This window comes from Schistocerca americana, chromosome 11 (assembly GCF_021461395.2).
Source record: "Schistocerca americana isolate TAMUIC-IGC-003095 chromosome 11, iqSchAmer2.1, whole genome shotgun sequence".
NCBI classification, from domain to species: domain Eukaryota; kingdom Metazoa; phylum Arthropoda; class Insecta; order Orthoptera; family Acrididae; genus Schistocerca; species Schistocerca americana.
Genome location: NC_060129.1, coordinates 82,316,188 through 82,331,668, shown reverse-complemented (window position 1 = coordinate 82,331,668; position 15,481 = coordinate 82,316,188). Strand labels below are relative to the sequence as shown.

The 15,481-nt window shown below is 50.0% G+C and overlaps 13 non-coding genes across 13 annotated transcripts; all 13 read left to right on the top strand.

Annotated features, from left to right (window-relative positions):
- The first annotated feature begins 985 nt into the window (after positions 1-985).
- LOC124554231 lies at positions 986-1,104 on the top strand. The gene has a single exon (XR_006968309.1). It is a non-coding gene; the product is annotated as a 5S ribosomal RNA (ribosomal RNA).
- A 1,011-nt stretch (positions 1,105-2,115) lies between these two features.
- On the top strand, positions 2,116-2,234 carry LOC124554229. The gene has a single exon (XR_006968308.1). It is a non-coding gene; the product is annotated as a 5S ribosomal RNA (ribosomal RNA).
- Positions 2,235-3,244: 1,010 nt separating this feature from the next.
- LOC124554228 lies at positions 3,245-3,363 on the top strand. The gene has a single exon (XR_006968307.1). It is a non-coding gene; the product is annotated as a 5S ribosomal RNA (ribosomal RNA).
- Positions 3,364-4,372: 1,009 nt separating this feature from the next.
- On the top strand, positions 4,373-4,491 carry LOC124554227. The gene has a single exon (XR_006968306.1). It is a non-coding gene; the product is annotated as a 5S ribosomal RNA (ribosomal RNA).
- Positions 4,492-5,500: 1,009 nt separating this feature from the next.
- Positions 5,501-5,619, top strand: LOC124554226. The gene has a single exon (XR_006968305.1). It is a non-coding gene; the product is annotated as a 5S ribosomal RNA (ribosomal RNA).
- A 1,010-nt stretch (positions 5,620-6,629) lies between these two features.
- Positions 6,630-6,748, top strand: LOC124554225. The gene has a single exon (XR_006968304.1). It is a non-coding gene; the product is annotated as a 5S ribosomal RNA (ribosomal RNA).
- Positions 6,749-7,758: 1,010 nt separating this feature from the next.
- Positions 7,759-7,877, top strand: LOC124554224. Its single transcript, XR_006968303.1, has one exon. It is a non-coding gene; the product is annotated as a 5S ribosomal RNA (ribosomal RNA).
- A 1,010-nt stretch (positions 7,878-8,887) lies between these two features.
- Positions 8,888-9,006, top strand: LOC124554222. Its single transcript, XR_006968301.1, has one exon. It is a non-coding gene; the product is annotated as a 5S ribosomal RNA (ribosomal RNA).
- A 1,010-nt stretch (positions 9,007-10,016) lies between these two features.
- On the top strand, positions 10,017-10,135 carry LOC124554248. The gene has a single exon (XR_006968327.1). It is a non-coding gene; the product is annotated as a 5S ribosomal RNA (ribosomal RNA).
- A 1,011-nt stretch (positions 10,136-11,146) lies between these two features.
- LOC124554221 lies at positions 11,147-11,265 on the top strand. Its single transcript, XR_006968300.1, has one exon. It is a non-coding gene; the product is annotated as a 5S ribosomal RNA (ribosomal RNA).
- Positions 11,266-12,275: 1,010 nt separating this feature from the next.
- Positions 12,276-12,394, top strand: LOC124554220. Its single transcript, XR_006968299.1, has one exon. It is a non-coding gene; the product is annotated as a 5S ribosomal RNA (ribosomal RNA).
- Positions 12,395-13,403: 1,009 nt separating this feature from the next.
- Positions 13,404-13,522, top strand: LOC124554217. The gene has a single exon (XR_006968298.1). It is a non-coding gene; the product is annotated as a 5S ribosomal RNA (ribosomal RNA).
- A 1,010-nt stretch (positions 13,523-14,532) lies between these two features.
- Positions 14,533-14,651, top strand: LOC124554216. The gene has a single exon (XR_006968297.1). It is a non-coding gene; the product is annotated as a 5S ribosomal RNA (ribosomal RNA).
- Positions 14,652-15,481: the final 830 nt, after the last annotated feature.

Here is a 15,481-nt window from a genome sequence, read left to right as displayed (position 1 = left end):
TACCGCCCTCTTTCCATACCACCGTTCTGTTGGGACAAAGATTCTTGCTTAAGCATTTTAATCTACTGTATTGACCATAAGGTGCGAAATTGCAGTAAATATCTCAGTTTGAGGGAGAATGTGCTAACCAAGTTCGCCAGGAAGTCTTTGAAAACGACAAAACAGTACGAATCGGCAGATGTGTTCTGAAATACGTCAGCGCCTGTTGTTGTGTAGCGGTGTACAATTCCTACTTCGATATGTAATTATAAATATATTCCTTAGTCGTCTCGTCTCGTCTCGTCATCTCCTGCAGACGTTTCTTGTGCTTGCGCTGTTATATGGGCCACGACCCGAGCGGCAGCGAGCGGCAGCCGAGCAAAGTCGGGACAAGTCGGGACGGGGACAGGGACAGGAATGGTGCGAATGCACTGCAAATTACGCAAACACCTCGTCTGAGGCGAGGCGAGGAAGCTCACATCGCCAGCAGTGGCGCCCTCCAACAACACTCTGCCACACCCCGCACAGGCCATACGCCGGTCGGCCGCGCGCCAACCCTCCTGCGCTGGACACCAGGGACAAGATGCGTCTTCCGCGAGTGTCGAAGGCTGCACGCGCCAAGCGGATGACAGGAGGTGCAACGAGAAGCTGCGCGTCTCACACACACGGCGGCGCGCCCGCTAATTCGGCAGTCGCTCTGCTGGCACGTCGGATTGCGGAAGGAAGTGCTTACAATTACAACTCTGTTCGTGTTTTATGTTGTAAAGGTGTTAGCTTGTAACGATGTAATGTTAATAAATAAATTTATAAATCTCACAAAAAAAAAAAAATACACGAAGCGCGTCCTTCCGGCTCATAAGTTTTGGAACTCAGGATTGCGTTCGCGCTAACGTGACGAATTGTCAATAAAAAAAAATGCGGCTGCTTTCGACCGAAAAGTATGATTTTGTGTGTGTTGGGATAAGAACCGAATGCGAATTCTGCCATGCGCCTACATTATATGGGCGCCAACGGCCATACCATCTTGAGTACACCGGTTCTCGTCCGATCACCGAAGTTAAGCAACATCGGGCGTGGTTAGTACTTGGATGGGTGACCACCTGGGAACACCACGTGCTGTTGGCTCCCTTTCATTTATCTTTTTTTTTTATACCGCCCTCTTTCCATACCACCGTTCTGTTGGGACAAAGATTCTTGCTTAAGCATTTTAATCTACTGTAATGACCATAAGGTGCGAAATTGCAGTAAATATCTCAGTTTGAGGGAGAATGTGCTAACCAAGTTCGCCAGGAAGTCTTTGAAAACGACAAAACAGTACGAATCGGCAGATGTGTTCTGAAATACGTCAGCGCCTGTTGTTGTGTAGCGGTGTACAATTCCTACTTCGATATGTAATTATAAATATATTCCTTAGTCGTCTCGTCTCGTCTCGTCATCTCCTGCAGACGGTTCTTGTGCTTGCGCTGTTATATGGGCCACGACCCGAGCGGCAGCGAGCGGCAGCCGAGCAAAGTCGGGACAAGTCGGGACGGGGACAGGGACAGGAATGGTGCGAATGCACTGCAAATTACGCAAACACCTCGTCTGAGGCGAGGCGGGGAAGCTCACATCGCCAGCAGTGGCGCCCTCCAACAACACTCTGCCACACCCCGCACAGGCCATACGCCGGTCGGCCGCGCGCCAACCCTCCTGCGCTGGACACCAGGGACAAGATGCGTCTTCCGCGAGTGTCGAAGGCTGCACGCGCCAAGCGGATGACAGGAGGTGCAACGAGAAGCTGCGCGTCTCACACACACGGCGGCGCGCCCGCTAATTCGGCAGTCGCTCTGCTGGCACGTCGGATTGCGGAAGGAAGTGCTTACAATTACAACTCTGTTCGTGTTTTATGTTGTAAAGGTGTTAGCTTGTAACGATGTAATGTTAATAAATAAATTTATAAATCTCACAAAAAAAAAAAAATACACGAAGCGCGTCCTTCCGGCTCATAAGTTTTGGAACTCAGGATTGCGTTCGCGCTAACGTGACGAATTGTCAATAAAAAAAAAATGCGGCTGCTTTCGACCGAAAAGTATGATTTTGTGTGTGTTGGGATAAGAACCGAATGCGAATTCTGCCATGCGCCTACATTATATGGGCGCCAACGGCCATACCATCTTGAGTACACCGGTTCTCGTCCGATCACCGAAGTTAAGCAACATCGGGCGTGGTTAGTACTTGGATGGGTGACCACCTGGGAACACCACGTGCTGTTGGCTCCCTTTCATTTACCTTTTTTTTTTATACCGCCCTCTTTCCATACCACTGTTCTGTTGGGACAAAGATTCTTGCTTAAGCATTTTAATCTACTGTAATGACCATAAGGTGCGAAATTGCAGTAAATATCTCAGTTTGAGGGAGAATGTGCTAACCAAGTTCGCCAGGAAGTCTTTGAAAACGACAAAACAGTACGAATCGGCAGATGTGTTCTGAAATACGTCAGCGCCTGTTGTTGTGTAGCGGTGTACAATTCCTACTTCGATATGTAATTATCAATATATTCCTTAGTCGTCTCGTCTCGTCTCGTCATCTCCTGCAGACGTTTCTTGTGCTTGCGCTGTTATATGGGCCACGACCCGAGCGGCAGCGAGCGGCAGCCGAGCAAAGTCGGGACAAGTCGGGACGGGGACAGGGACAGGAATGGTGCGAATGCACTGCAAATTACGCAAACACCTCGTGTGAGGCGAGGCGGGGAAGCTCACATCGCCAGCAGTGGCGCCCTCCAACAACACTCTGCCACACCCCGCACAGGCCATACGCCGGTCGGCCGCGCGCCAACCCTCCTGCGCTGGACACCAGGGACAAGATGCGTCTTCCGCGAGTGTCGAAGGCTGCACGCGCCAAGCGGATGACAGGAGGTGCAACGAGAAGCTGCGCGTCTCACACACACGGCGGCGCGCCCGCTAATTCGGCAGTCGCTCTGCTGGCACGTCGGATTGCGGAAGGAAGTGCTTACAATTACAACTCTGTTCGTGTTTTATGTTGTAAAGGTGTTAGCTTGTAACGATGTAATGTTAATAAATAAATTTATAAATCTCACAAAAAAAAAAAAATACACGAAGCGCGTCCTTCCGGCTCATAAGTTTTGGAACTCAGGATTGCGTTCGCGCTAACGTGACGAATTGTCAATAAAAAAAAATGCGGCTGCTTTCGACCGAAAAGTATGATTTTGTGTGTGTTGGGATAAGAACCGAATGCGAATTCTGCCATGCGCCTACATTATATGGGCGCCAACGGCCATACCATCTTGAGTACACCGGTTCTCGTCCGATCACCGAAGTTAAGCAACATCGGGCGTGGTTAGTACTTGGATGGGTGACCACCTGGGAACACCACGTGCTGTTGGCTCCCTTTCATTTACCTTTTTTTTTTATACCGCCCTCTTTCCATACCACTGTTCTGTTGGGACAAAGATTCTTGCTTAAGCATTTTAATCTACTGTAATGACCATAAGGTGCGAAATTGCAGTAAATATCTCAGTTTGAGGGAGAATGTGCTAACCAAGTTCGCCAGGAAGTCTTTGAAAACGACAAAACAGTACGAATCGGCAGATGTGTTCTGAAATACGTCAGCGCCTGTTGTTGTGTAGCGGTGTACAATTCCTACTTCGATATGTAATTATCAATATATTCCTTAGTCGTCTCGTCTCGTCTCGTCATCTCCTGCAGACGTTTCTTGTGCTTGCGCTGTTATATGGGCCACGACCCGAGCGGCAGCGAGCGGCAGCCGAGCAAAGTCGGGACAAGTCGGGACGGGGACAGGGACAGGAATGGTGCGAATGCACTGCAAATTACGCAAACACCTCGTCTGAGGCGAGGCGGGGAAGCTCACATCGCCAGCAGTGGCGCCCTCCAACAACACTCTGCCACACCCCGCACAGGCCATACGCCGGTCGGCCGCGCGCCAACCCTCCTGCGCTGGACACCAGGGACAAGATGCGTCTTCCGCGAGTGTCGAAGGCTGCACGCGCCAAGCGGATGACAGGAGGTGCAACGAGAAGCTGCGCGTCTCACACACACGGCGGCGCGCCCGCTAATTCGGCAGTCGCTCTGCTGGCACGTCGGATTGCGGAAGGAAGTGCTTACAATTACAACTCTGTTCGTGTTTTATGTTGTAAAGGTGTTAGCTTGTAACGATGTAATGTTAATAAATAAATTTATAAATCTCACAAAAAAAAAAATACACGAAGCGCGTCCTTCCGGCTCATAAGTTTTGGAACTCAGGATTGCGTTCGCGCTAACGTGACGAATTGTCAATAAAAAAAAAATGCGGCTGCTTTCGACCGAAAAGTATGATTTTGTGTGTGTTGGGATAAGAACCGAATGCGAATTCTGCCATGCGCCTACATTATATGGGCGCCAACGGCCATACCATCTTGAGTACACCGGTTCTCGTCCGATCACCGAAGTTAAGCAACATCGGGCGTGGTTAGTACTTGGATGGGTGACCACCTGGGAACACCACGTGCTGTTGGCTCCCTTTCATTTACCTTTTTTTTTTATACCGCCCTCTTTCCATACCACCGTTCTGTTGGGACAAAGATTCTTGCTTAAGCATTTTAATCTACTGTAATGACCATAAGGTGCGAAATTGCAGTAAATATCTCAGTTTGAGGGAGAATGTGCTAACCAAGTTCGCCAGGAAGTCTTTGAAAACGACAAAACAGTACGAATCGGCAGATGTGTTCTGAAATACGTCAGCGCCTGTTGTTGTGTAGCGGTGTACAATTCCTACTTCGATATGTAATTATAAATATATTCCTTAGTCGTCTCGTCTCGTCTCGTCATCTCCTGCAGACGTTTCTTGTGCTTGCGCTGTTATATGGGCCACGACCCGAGCGGCAGCGAGCGGCAGCCGAGCAAAGTCGGGACAAGTCGGGACGGGGACAGGGACAGGAATGGTGCGAATGCACTGCAAATTACGCAAACACCTCGTCTGAGGCGAGGCGGGGAAGCTCACATCGCCAGCAGTGGCGCCCTCCAACAACACTCTGCCACACCCCGCACAGGCCATACGCCGGTCGGCCGCGCGCCAACCCTCCTGCGCTGGACACCAGGGACAAGATGCGTCTTCCGCGAGTGTCGAAGGCTGCACGCGCCAAGCGGATGACAGGAGGTGCAACGAGAAGCTGCGCGTCTCACACACACGGCGGCGCGCCCGCTAATTCGGCAGTCGCTCTGCTGGCACGTCGGATTGCGGAAGGAAGTGCTTACAATTACAACTCTGTTCGTGTTTTATGTTGTAAAGGTGTTAGCTTGTAACGATGTAATGTTAATAAATAAATTTATAAATCTCACAAAAAAAAAAATACACGAAGCGCGTCCTTCCGGCTCATAAGTTTTGGAACTCAGGATTGCGTTCGCGCTAACGTGACGAATTGTCAATAAAAAAAAAATGCGGCTGCTTTCGACCGAAAAGTATGATTTTGTGTGTGTTGGGATAAGAACCGAATGCGAATTCTGCCATGCGCCTACATTATATGGGCGCCAACGGCCATACCATCTTGAGTACACCGGTTCTCGTCCGATCACCGAAGTTAAGCAACATCGGGCGTGGTTAGTACTTGGATGGGTGACCACCTGGGAACACCACGTGCTGTTGGCTCCCTTTCATTTACCTTTTTTTTTTATACCGCCCTCTTTCCATACCACCGTTCTGTTGGGACAAAGATTCTTGCTTAAGCATTTTAATCTACTGTAATGACCATAAGGTGCGAAATTGCAGTAAATATCTCAGTTTGAGGGAGAATGTGCTAACCAAGTTCGCCAGGAAGTCTTTGAAAACGACAAAACAGTACGAATCGGCAGATGTGTTCTGAAATACGTCAGCGCCTGTTGTTGTGTAGCGGTGTACAATTCCTACTTCGATATGTAATTATCAATATATTCCTTAGTCGTCTCGTCTCGTCTCGTCATCTCCTGCAGACGTTTCTTGTGCTTGCGCTGTTATATGGGCCACGACCCGAGCGGCAGCGAGCGGCAGCCGAGCAAAGTCGGGACAAGTCGGGACGGGGACAGGGACAGGAATGGTGCGAATGCACTGCAAATTACGCAAACACCTCGTCTGAGGCGAGGCGGGGAAGCTCACATCGCCAGCAGTGGCGCCCTCCAACAACACTCTGCCACACCCCGCACAGGCCATACGCCGGTCGGCCGCGCGCCAACCCTCCTGCGCTGGACACCAGGGACAAGATGCGTCTTCCGCGAGTGTCGAAGGCTGCACGCGCCAAGCGGATGACAGGAGGTGCAACGAGAAGCTGCGCGTCTCACACACACGGCGGCGCGCCCGCTAATTCGGCAGTCGCTCTGCTGGCACGTCGGATTGCGGAAGGAAGTGCTTACAATTACAACTCTGTTCGTGTTTTATGTTGTAAAGGTGTTAGCTTGTAACGATGTAATGTTAATAAATAAATTTATAAATCTCACAAAAAAAAAAAAATACACGAAGCGCGTCCTTCCGGCTCATAAGTTTTGGAACTCAGGATTGCGTTCGCGCTAACGTGACGAATTGTCAATAAAAAAAAATGCGGCTGCTTTCGACCGAAAAGTATGATTTTGTGTGTGTTGGGATAAGAACCGAATGCGAATTCTGCCATGCGCCTACATTATATGGGCGCCAACGGCCATACCATCTTGAGTACACCGGTTCTCGTCCGATCACCGAAGTTAAGCAACATCGGGCGTGGTTAGTACTTGGATGGGTGACCACCTGGGAACACCACGTGCTGTTGGCTCCCTTTCATTTACCTTTTTTTTTTATACCGCCCTCTTTCCATACCACCGTTCTGTTGGGACAAAGATTCTTGCTTAAGCATTTTAATCTACTGTATTGACCATAAGGTGCGAAATTGCAGTAAATATCTCAGTTTGAGGGAGAATGTGCTAACCAAGTTCGCCAGGAAGTCTTTGAAAACGACAAAACAGTACGAATCGGCAGATGTGTTCTGAAATACGTCAGCGCCTGTTGTTGTGTAGCGGTGTACAATTCCTACTTCGATATGTAATTATAAATATATTCCTTAGTCGTCTCGTCTCGTCTCGTCATCTCCTGCAGACGTTTCTTGTGCTTGCGCTGTTATATGGGCCACGACCCGAGCGGCAGCGAGCGGCAGCCGAGCAAAGTCGGGACAAGTCGGGACGGGGACAGGGACAGGAATGGTGCGAATGCACTGCAAATTACGCAAACACCTCGTCTGAGGCGAGGCGAGGAAGCTCACATCGCCAGCAGTGGCGCCCTCCAACAACACTCTGCCACACCCCGCACAGGCCATACGCCGGTCGGCCGCGCGCCAACCCTCCTGCGCTGGACACCAGGGACAAGATGCGTCTTCCGCGAGTGTCGAAGGCTGCACGCGCCAAGCGGATGACAGGAGGTGCAACGAGAAGCTGCGCGTCTCACACACACGGCGGCGCGCCCGCTAATTCGGCAGTCGCTCTGCTGGCACGTCGGATTGCGGAAGGAAGTGCTTACAATTACAACTCTGTTCGTGTTTTATGTTGTAAAGGTGTTAGCTTGTAACGATGTAATGTTAATAAATAAATTTATAAATCTCACAAAAAAAAAAAAATACACGAAGCGCGTCCTTCCGGCTCATAAGTTTTGGAACTCAGGATTGCGTTCGCGCTAACGTGACGAATTGTCAATAAAAAAAAATGCGGCTGCTTTCGACCGAAAAGTATGATTTTGTGTGTGTTGGGATAAGAACCGAATGCGAATTCTGCCATGCGCCTACATTATATGGGCGCCAACGGCCATACCATCTTGAGTACACCGGTTCTCGTCCGATCACCGAAGTTAAGCAACATCGGGCGTGGTTAGTACTTGGATGGGTGACCACCTGGGAACACCACGTGCTGTTGGCTCCCTTTCATTTATCTTTTTTTTTTATACCGCCCTCTTTCCATACCACCGTTCTGTTGGGACAAAGATTCTTGCTTAAGCATTTTAATCTACTGTAATGACCATAAGGTGCGAAATTGCAGTAAATATCTCAGTTTGAGGGAGAATGTGCTAACCAAGTTCGCCAGGAAGTCTTTGAAAACGACAAAACAGTACGAATCGGCAGATGTGTTCTGAAATACGTCAGCGCCTGTTGTTGTGTAGCGGTGTACAATTCCTACTTCGATATGTAATTATAAATATATTCCTTAGTCGTCTCGTCTCGTCTCGTCATCTCCTGCAGACGGTTCTTGTGCTTGCGCTGTTATATGGGCCACGACCCGAGCGGCAGCGAGCGGCAGCCGAGCAAAGTCGGGACAAGTCGGGACGGGGACAGGGACAGGAATGGTGCGAATGCACTGCAAATTACGCAAACACCTCGTGTGAGGCGAGGCGGGGAAGCTCACATCGCCAGCAGTGGCGCCCTCCAACAACACTCTGCCACACCCCGCACAGGCCATACGCCGGTCGGCCGCGCGCCAACCCTCCTGCGCTGGACACCAGGGACAAGATGCGTCTTCCGCGAGTGTCGAAGGCTGCACGCGCCAAGCGGATGACAGGAGGTGCAACGAGAAGCTGCGCGTCTCACACACACGGCGGCGCGCCCGCTAATTCGGCAGTCGCTCTGCTGGCACGTCGGATTGCGGAAGGAAGTGCTTACAATTACAACTCTGTTCGTGTTTTATGTTGTAAAGGTGTTAGCTTGTAACGATGTAATGTTAATAAATAAATTTATAAATCTCACAAAAAAAAAAAAATACACGAAGCGCGTCCTTCCGGCTCATAAGTTTTGGAACTCAGGATTGCGTTCGCGCTAACGTGACGAATTGTCAATAAAAAAAAATGCGGCTGCTTTCGACCGAAAAGTATGATTTTGTGTGTGTTGGGATAAGAACCGAATGCGAATTCTGCCATGCGCCTACATTATATGGGCGCCAACGGCCATACCATCTTGAGTACACCGGTTCTCGTCCGATCACCGAAGTTAAGCAACATCGGGCGTGGTTAGTACTTGGATGGGTGACCACCTGGGAACACCACGTGCTGTTGGCTCCCTTTCATTTACCTTTTTTTTTTATACCGCCCTCTTTCCATACCACCGTTCTGTTGGGACAAAGATTCTTGCTTAAGCATTTTAATCTACTGTATTGACCATAAGGTGCGAAATTGCAGTAAATATCTCAGTTTGAGGGAGAATGTGCTAACCAAGTTCGCCAGGAAGTCTTTGAAAACGACAAAACAGTACGAATCGGCAGATGTGTTCTGAAATACGTCAGCGCCTGTTGTTGTGTAGCGGTGTACAATTCCTACTTCGATATGTAATTATAAATATATTCCTTAGTCGTCTCGTCTCGTCTCGTCATCTCCTGCAGACGTTTCTTGTGCTTGCGCTGTTATATGGGCCACGACCCGAGCGGCAGCGAGCGGCAGCCGAGCAAAGTCGGGACAAGTCGGGACGGGGACAGGGACAGGAATGGTGCGAATGCACTGCAAATTACGCAAACACCTCGTCTGAGGCGAGGCGAGGAAGCTCACATCGCCAGCAGTGGCGCCCTCCAACAACACTCTGCCACACCCCGCACAGGCCATACGCCGGTCGGCCGCGCGCCAACCCTCCTGCGCTGGACACCAGGGACAAGATGCGTCTTCCGCGAGTGTCGAAGGCTGCACGCGCCAAGCGGATGACAGGAGGTGCAACGAGAAGCTGCGCGTCTCACACACACGGCGGCGCGCCCGCTAATTCGGCAGTCGCTCTGCTGGCACGTCGGATTGCGGAAGGAAGTGCTTACAATTACAACTCTGTTCGTGTTTTATGTTGTAAAGGTGTTAGCTTGTAACGATGTAATGTTAATAAATAAATTTATAAATCTCACAAAAAAAAAAAAATACACGAAGCGCGTCCTTCCGGCTCATAAGTTTTGGAACTCAGGATTGCGTTCGCGCTAACGTGACGAATTGTCAATAAAAAAAAATGCGGCTGCTTTCGACCGAAAAGTATGATTTTGTGTGTGTTGGGATAAGAACCGAATGCGAATTCTGCCATGCGCCTACATTATATGGGCGCCAACGGCCATACCATCTTGAGTACGCCGGTTCTCGTCCGATCACCGAAGTTAAGCAACATCGGGCGTGGTTAGTACTTGGATGGGTGACCACCTGGGAACACCACGTGCTGTTGGCTCCCTTTCATTTATCTTTTTTTTTTATACCGCCCTCTTTCCATACCACCGTTCTGTTGGGACAAAGATTCTTGCTTAAGCATTTTAATCTACTGTAATGACCATAAGGTGCGAAATTGCAGTAAATATCTCAGTTTGAGGGAGAATGTGCTAACCAAGTTCGCCAGGAAGTCTTTGAAAACGACAAAACAGTACGAATCGGCAGATGTGTTCTGAAATACGTCAGCGCCTGTTGTTGTGTAGCGGTGTACAATTCCTACTTCGATATGTAATTATAAATATATTCCTTAGTCGTCTCGTCTCGTCTCGTCATCTCCTGCAGACGGTTCTTGTGCTTGCGCTGTTATATGGGCCACGACCCGAGCGGCAGCGAGCGGCAGCCGAGCAAAGTCGGGACAAGTCGGGACGGGGACAGGGACAGGAATGGTGCGAATGCACTGCAAATTACGCAAACACCTCGTCTGAGGCGAGGCGGGGAAGCTCACATCGCCAGCAGTGGCGCCCTCCAACAACACTCTGCCACACCCCGCACAGGCCATACGCCGGTCGGCCGCGCGCCAACCCTCCTGCGCTGGACACCAGGGACAAGATGCGTCTTCCGCGAGTGTCGAAGGCTGCACGCGCCAAGCGGATGACAGGAGGTGCAACGAGAAGCTGCGCGTCTCACACACACGGCGGCGCGCCCGCTAATTCGGCAGTCGCTCTGCTGGCACGTCGGATTGCGGAAGGAAGTGCTTACAATTACAACTCTGTTCGTGTTTTATGTTGTAAAGGTGTTAGCTTGTAACGATGTAATGTTAATAAATAAATTTATAAATCTCACAAAAAAAAAAAAATACACGAAGCGCGTCCTTCCGGCTCATAAGTTTTGGAACTCAGGATTGCGTTCGCGCTAACGTGACGAATTGTCAATAAAAAAAAAATGCGGCTGCTTTCGACCGAAAAGTATGATTTTGTGTGTGTTGGGATAAGAACCGAATGCGAATTCTGCCATGCGCCTACATTATATGGGCGCCAACGGCCATACCATCTTGAGTACACCGGTTCTCGTCCGATCACCGAAGTTAAGCAACATCGGGCGTGGTTAGTACTTGGATGGGTGACCACCTGGGAACACCACGTGCTGTTGGCTCCCTTTCATTTACCTTTTTTTTTTATACCGCCCTCTTTCCATACCACTGTTCTGTTGGGACAAAGATTCTTGCTTAAGCATTTTAATCTACTGTAATGACCATAAGGTGCGAAATTGCAGTAAATATCTCAGTTTGAGGGAGAATGTGCTAACCAAGTTCGCCAGGAAGTCTTTGAAAACGACAAAACAGTACGAATCGGCAGATGTGTTCTGAAATACGTCAGCGCCTGTTGTTGTGTAGCGGTGTACAATTCCTACTTCGATATGTAATTATCAATATATTCCTTAGTCGTCTCGTCTCGTCTCGTCATCTCCTGCAGACGTTTCTTGTGCTTGCGCTGTTATATGGGCCACGACCCGAGCGGCAGCGAGCGGCAGCCGAGCAAAGTCGGGACAAGTCGGGACGGGGACAGGGACAGGAATGGTGCGAATGCACTGCAAATTACGCAAACACCTCGTGTGAGGCGAGGCGGGGAAGCTCACATCGCCAGCAGTGGCGCCCTCCAACAACACTCTGCCACACCCCGCACAGGCCATACGCCGGTCGGCCGCGCGCCAACCCTCCTGCGCTGGACACCAGGGACAAGATGCGTCTTCCGCGAGTGTCGAAGGCTGCACGCGCCAAGCGGATGACAGGAGGTGCAACGAGAAGCTGCGCGTCTCACACACACGGCGGCGCGCCCGCTAATTCGGCAGTCGCTCTGCTGGCACGTCGGATTGCGGAAGGAAGTGCTTACAATTACAACTCTGTTCGTGTTTTATGTTGTAAAGGTGTTAGCTTGTAACGATGTAATGTTAATAAATAAATTTATAAATCTCACAAAAAAAAAAAAATACACGAAGCGCGTCCTTCCGGCTCATAAGTTTTGGAACTCAGGATTGCGTTCGCGCTAACGTGACGAATTGTCAATAAAAAAAAATGCGGCTGCTTTCGACCGAAAAGTATGATTTTGTGTGTGTTGGGATAAGAACCGAATGCGAATTCTGCCATGCGCCTACATTATATGGGCGCCAACGGCCATACCATCTTGAGTACACCGGTTCTCGTCCGATCACCGAAGTTAAGCAACATCGGGCGTGGTTAGTACTTGGATGGGTGACCACCTGGGAACACCACGTGCTGTTGGCTCCCTTTCATTTACCTTTTTTTTTTATACCGCCCTCTTTCCATACCACTGTTCTGTTGGGACAAAGATTCTTGCTTAAGCATTTTAATCTACTGTAATGACCATAAGGTGCGAAATTGCAGTAAATATCTCAGTTTGAGGGAGAATGTGCTAACCAAGTTCGCCAGGAAGTCTTTGAAAACGACAAAACAGTACGAATCGGCAGATGTGTTCTGAAATACGTCAGCGCCTGTTGTTGTGTAGCGGTGTACAATTCCTACTTCGATATGTAATTATCAATATATTCCTTAGTCGTCTCGTCTCGTCTCGTCATCTCCTGCAGACGTTTCTTGTGCTTGCGCTGTTATATGGGCCACGACCCGAGCGGCAGCGAGCGGCAGCCGAGCAAAGTCGGGACAAGTCGGGACGGGGACAGGGACAGGAATGGTGCGAATGCACTGCAAATTACGCAAACACCTCGTCTGAGGCGAGGCGGGGAAGCTCACATCGCCAGCAGTGGCGCCCTCCAACAACACTCTGCCACACCCCGCACAGGCCATACGCCGGTCGGCCGCGCGCCAACCCTCCTGCGCTGGACACCAGGGACAAGATGCGTCTTCCGCGAGTGTCGAAGGCTGCACGCGCCAAGCGGATGACAGGAGGTGCAACGAGAAGCTGCGCGTCTCACACACACGGCGGCGCGCCCGCTAATTCGGCAGTCGCTCTGCTGGCACGTCGGATTGCGGAAGGAAGTGCTTACAATTACAACTCTGTTCGTGTTTTATGTTGTAAAGGTGTTAGCTTGTAACGATGTAATGTTAATAAATAAATTTATAAATCTCACAAAAAAAAAAATACACGAAGCGCGTCCTTCCGGCTCATAAGTTTTGGAACTCAGGATTGCGTTCGCGCTAACGTGACGAATTGTCAATAAAAAAAAAATGCGGCTGCTTTCGACCGAAAAGTATGATTTTGTGTGTGTTGGGATAAGAACCGAATGCGAATTCTGCCATGCGCCTACATTATATGGGCGCCAACGGCCATACCATCTTGAGTACACCGGTTCTCGTCCGATCACCGAAGTTAAGCAACATCGGGCGTGGTTAGTACTTGGATGGGTGACCACCTGGGAACACCACGTGCTGTTGGCTCCCTTTCATTTACCTTTTTTTTTTTATACCGCCCTCTTTCCATACCACCGTTCTGTTGGGACAAAGATTCTTGCTTAAGCATTTTAATCTACTGTAATGACCATAAGGTGCGAAATTGCAGTAAATATCTCAGTTTGAGGGAGAATGTGCTAACCAAGTTCGCCAGGAAGTCTTTGAAAACGACAAAACAGTACGAATCGGCAGATGTGTTCTGAAATACGTCAGCGCCTGTTGTTGTGTAGCGGTGTACAATTCCTACTTCGATATGTAATTATAAATATATTCCTTAGTCGTCTCGTCTCGTCTCGTCATCTCCTGCAGACGTTTCTTGTGCTTGCGCTGTTATATGGGCCACGACCCGAGCGGCAGCGAGCGGCAGCCGAGCAAAGTCGGGACAAGTCGGGACGGGGACAGGGACAGGAATGGTGCGAATGCACTGCAAATTACGCAAACACCTCGTCTGAGGCGAGGCGGGGAAGCTCACATCGCCAGCAGTGGCGCCCTCCAACAACACTCTGCCACACCCCGCACAGGCCATACGCCGGTCGGCCGCGCGCCAACCCTCCTGCGCTGGACACCAGGGACAAGATGCGTCTTCCGCGAGTGTCGAAGGCTGCACGCGCCAAGCGGATGACAGGAGGTGCAACGAGAAGCTGCGCGTCTCACACACACGGCGGCGCGCCCGCTAATTCGGCAGTCGCTCTGCTGGCACGTCGGATTGCGGAAGGAAGTGCTTACAATTACAACTCTGTTCGTGTTTTATGTTGTAAAGGTGTTAGCTTGTAACGATGTAATGTTAATAAATAAATTTATAAATCTCACAAAAAAAAAAATACACGAAGCGCGTCCTTCCGGCTCATAAGTTTTGGAACTCAGGATTGCGTTCGCGCTAACGTGACGAATTGTCAATAAAAAAAAAATGCGGCTGCTTTCGACCGAAAAGTATGATTTTGTGTGTGTTGGGATAAGAACCGAATGCGAATTCTGCCATGCGCCTACATTATATGGGCGCCAACGGCCATACCATCTTGAGTACACCGGTTCTCGTCCGATCACCGAAGTTAAGCAACATCGGGCGTGGTTAGTACTTGGATGGGTGACCACCTGGGAACACCACGTGCTGTTGGCTCCCTTTCATTTACCTTTTTTTTTTATACCGCCCTCTTTCCATACCACCGTTCTGTTGGGACAAAGATTCTTGCTTAAGCATTTTAATCTACTGTAATGACCATAAGGTGCGAAATTGCAGTAAATATCTCAGTTTGAGGGAGAATGTGCTAACCAAGTTCGCCAGGAAGTCTTTGAAAACGACAAAACAGTACGAATCGGCAGATGTGTTCTGAAATACGTCAGCGCCTGTTGTTGTGTAGCGGTGTACAATTCCTACTTCGATATGTAATTATAAATATATTCCTTAGTCGTCTCGTCTCGTCTCGTCATCTCCTGCAGACGTTTCTTGTGCTTGCGCTGTTATATGGGCCACGACCCGAGCGGCAGCGAGCGGCAGCCGAGCAAAGTCGGGACAAGTCGGGACGGGGACAGGGACAGGAATGGTGCGAATGCACTGCAAATTACGCAAACACCTCGTCTGAGGCGAGGCGGGGAAGCTCACATCGCCAGCAGTGGCGCCCTCCAACAACACTCTGCCACACCCCGCACAGGCCATACGCCGGTCGGCCGCGCGCCAACCCTCCTGCGCTGGACACCAGGGACAAGATGCGTCTTCCGCGAGTGTCGAAGGCTGCACGCGCCAAGCGGATGACAGGAGGTGCAACGAGAAGCTGCGCGTCTCACACACACGGCGGCGCGCCCGCTAATTCGGCAGTCGCTCTGCTGGCACGTCGGATTGCGGAAGGAAGTGCTTACAATTACAACTCTGTTCGTGTTTTATGTTGTAAAGGTGTTAGCTTGTAACGATGTAATGTTAATAAATAAATTTATAAATCTCACAAAAAAAAA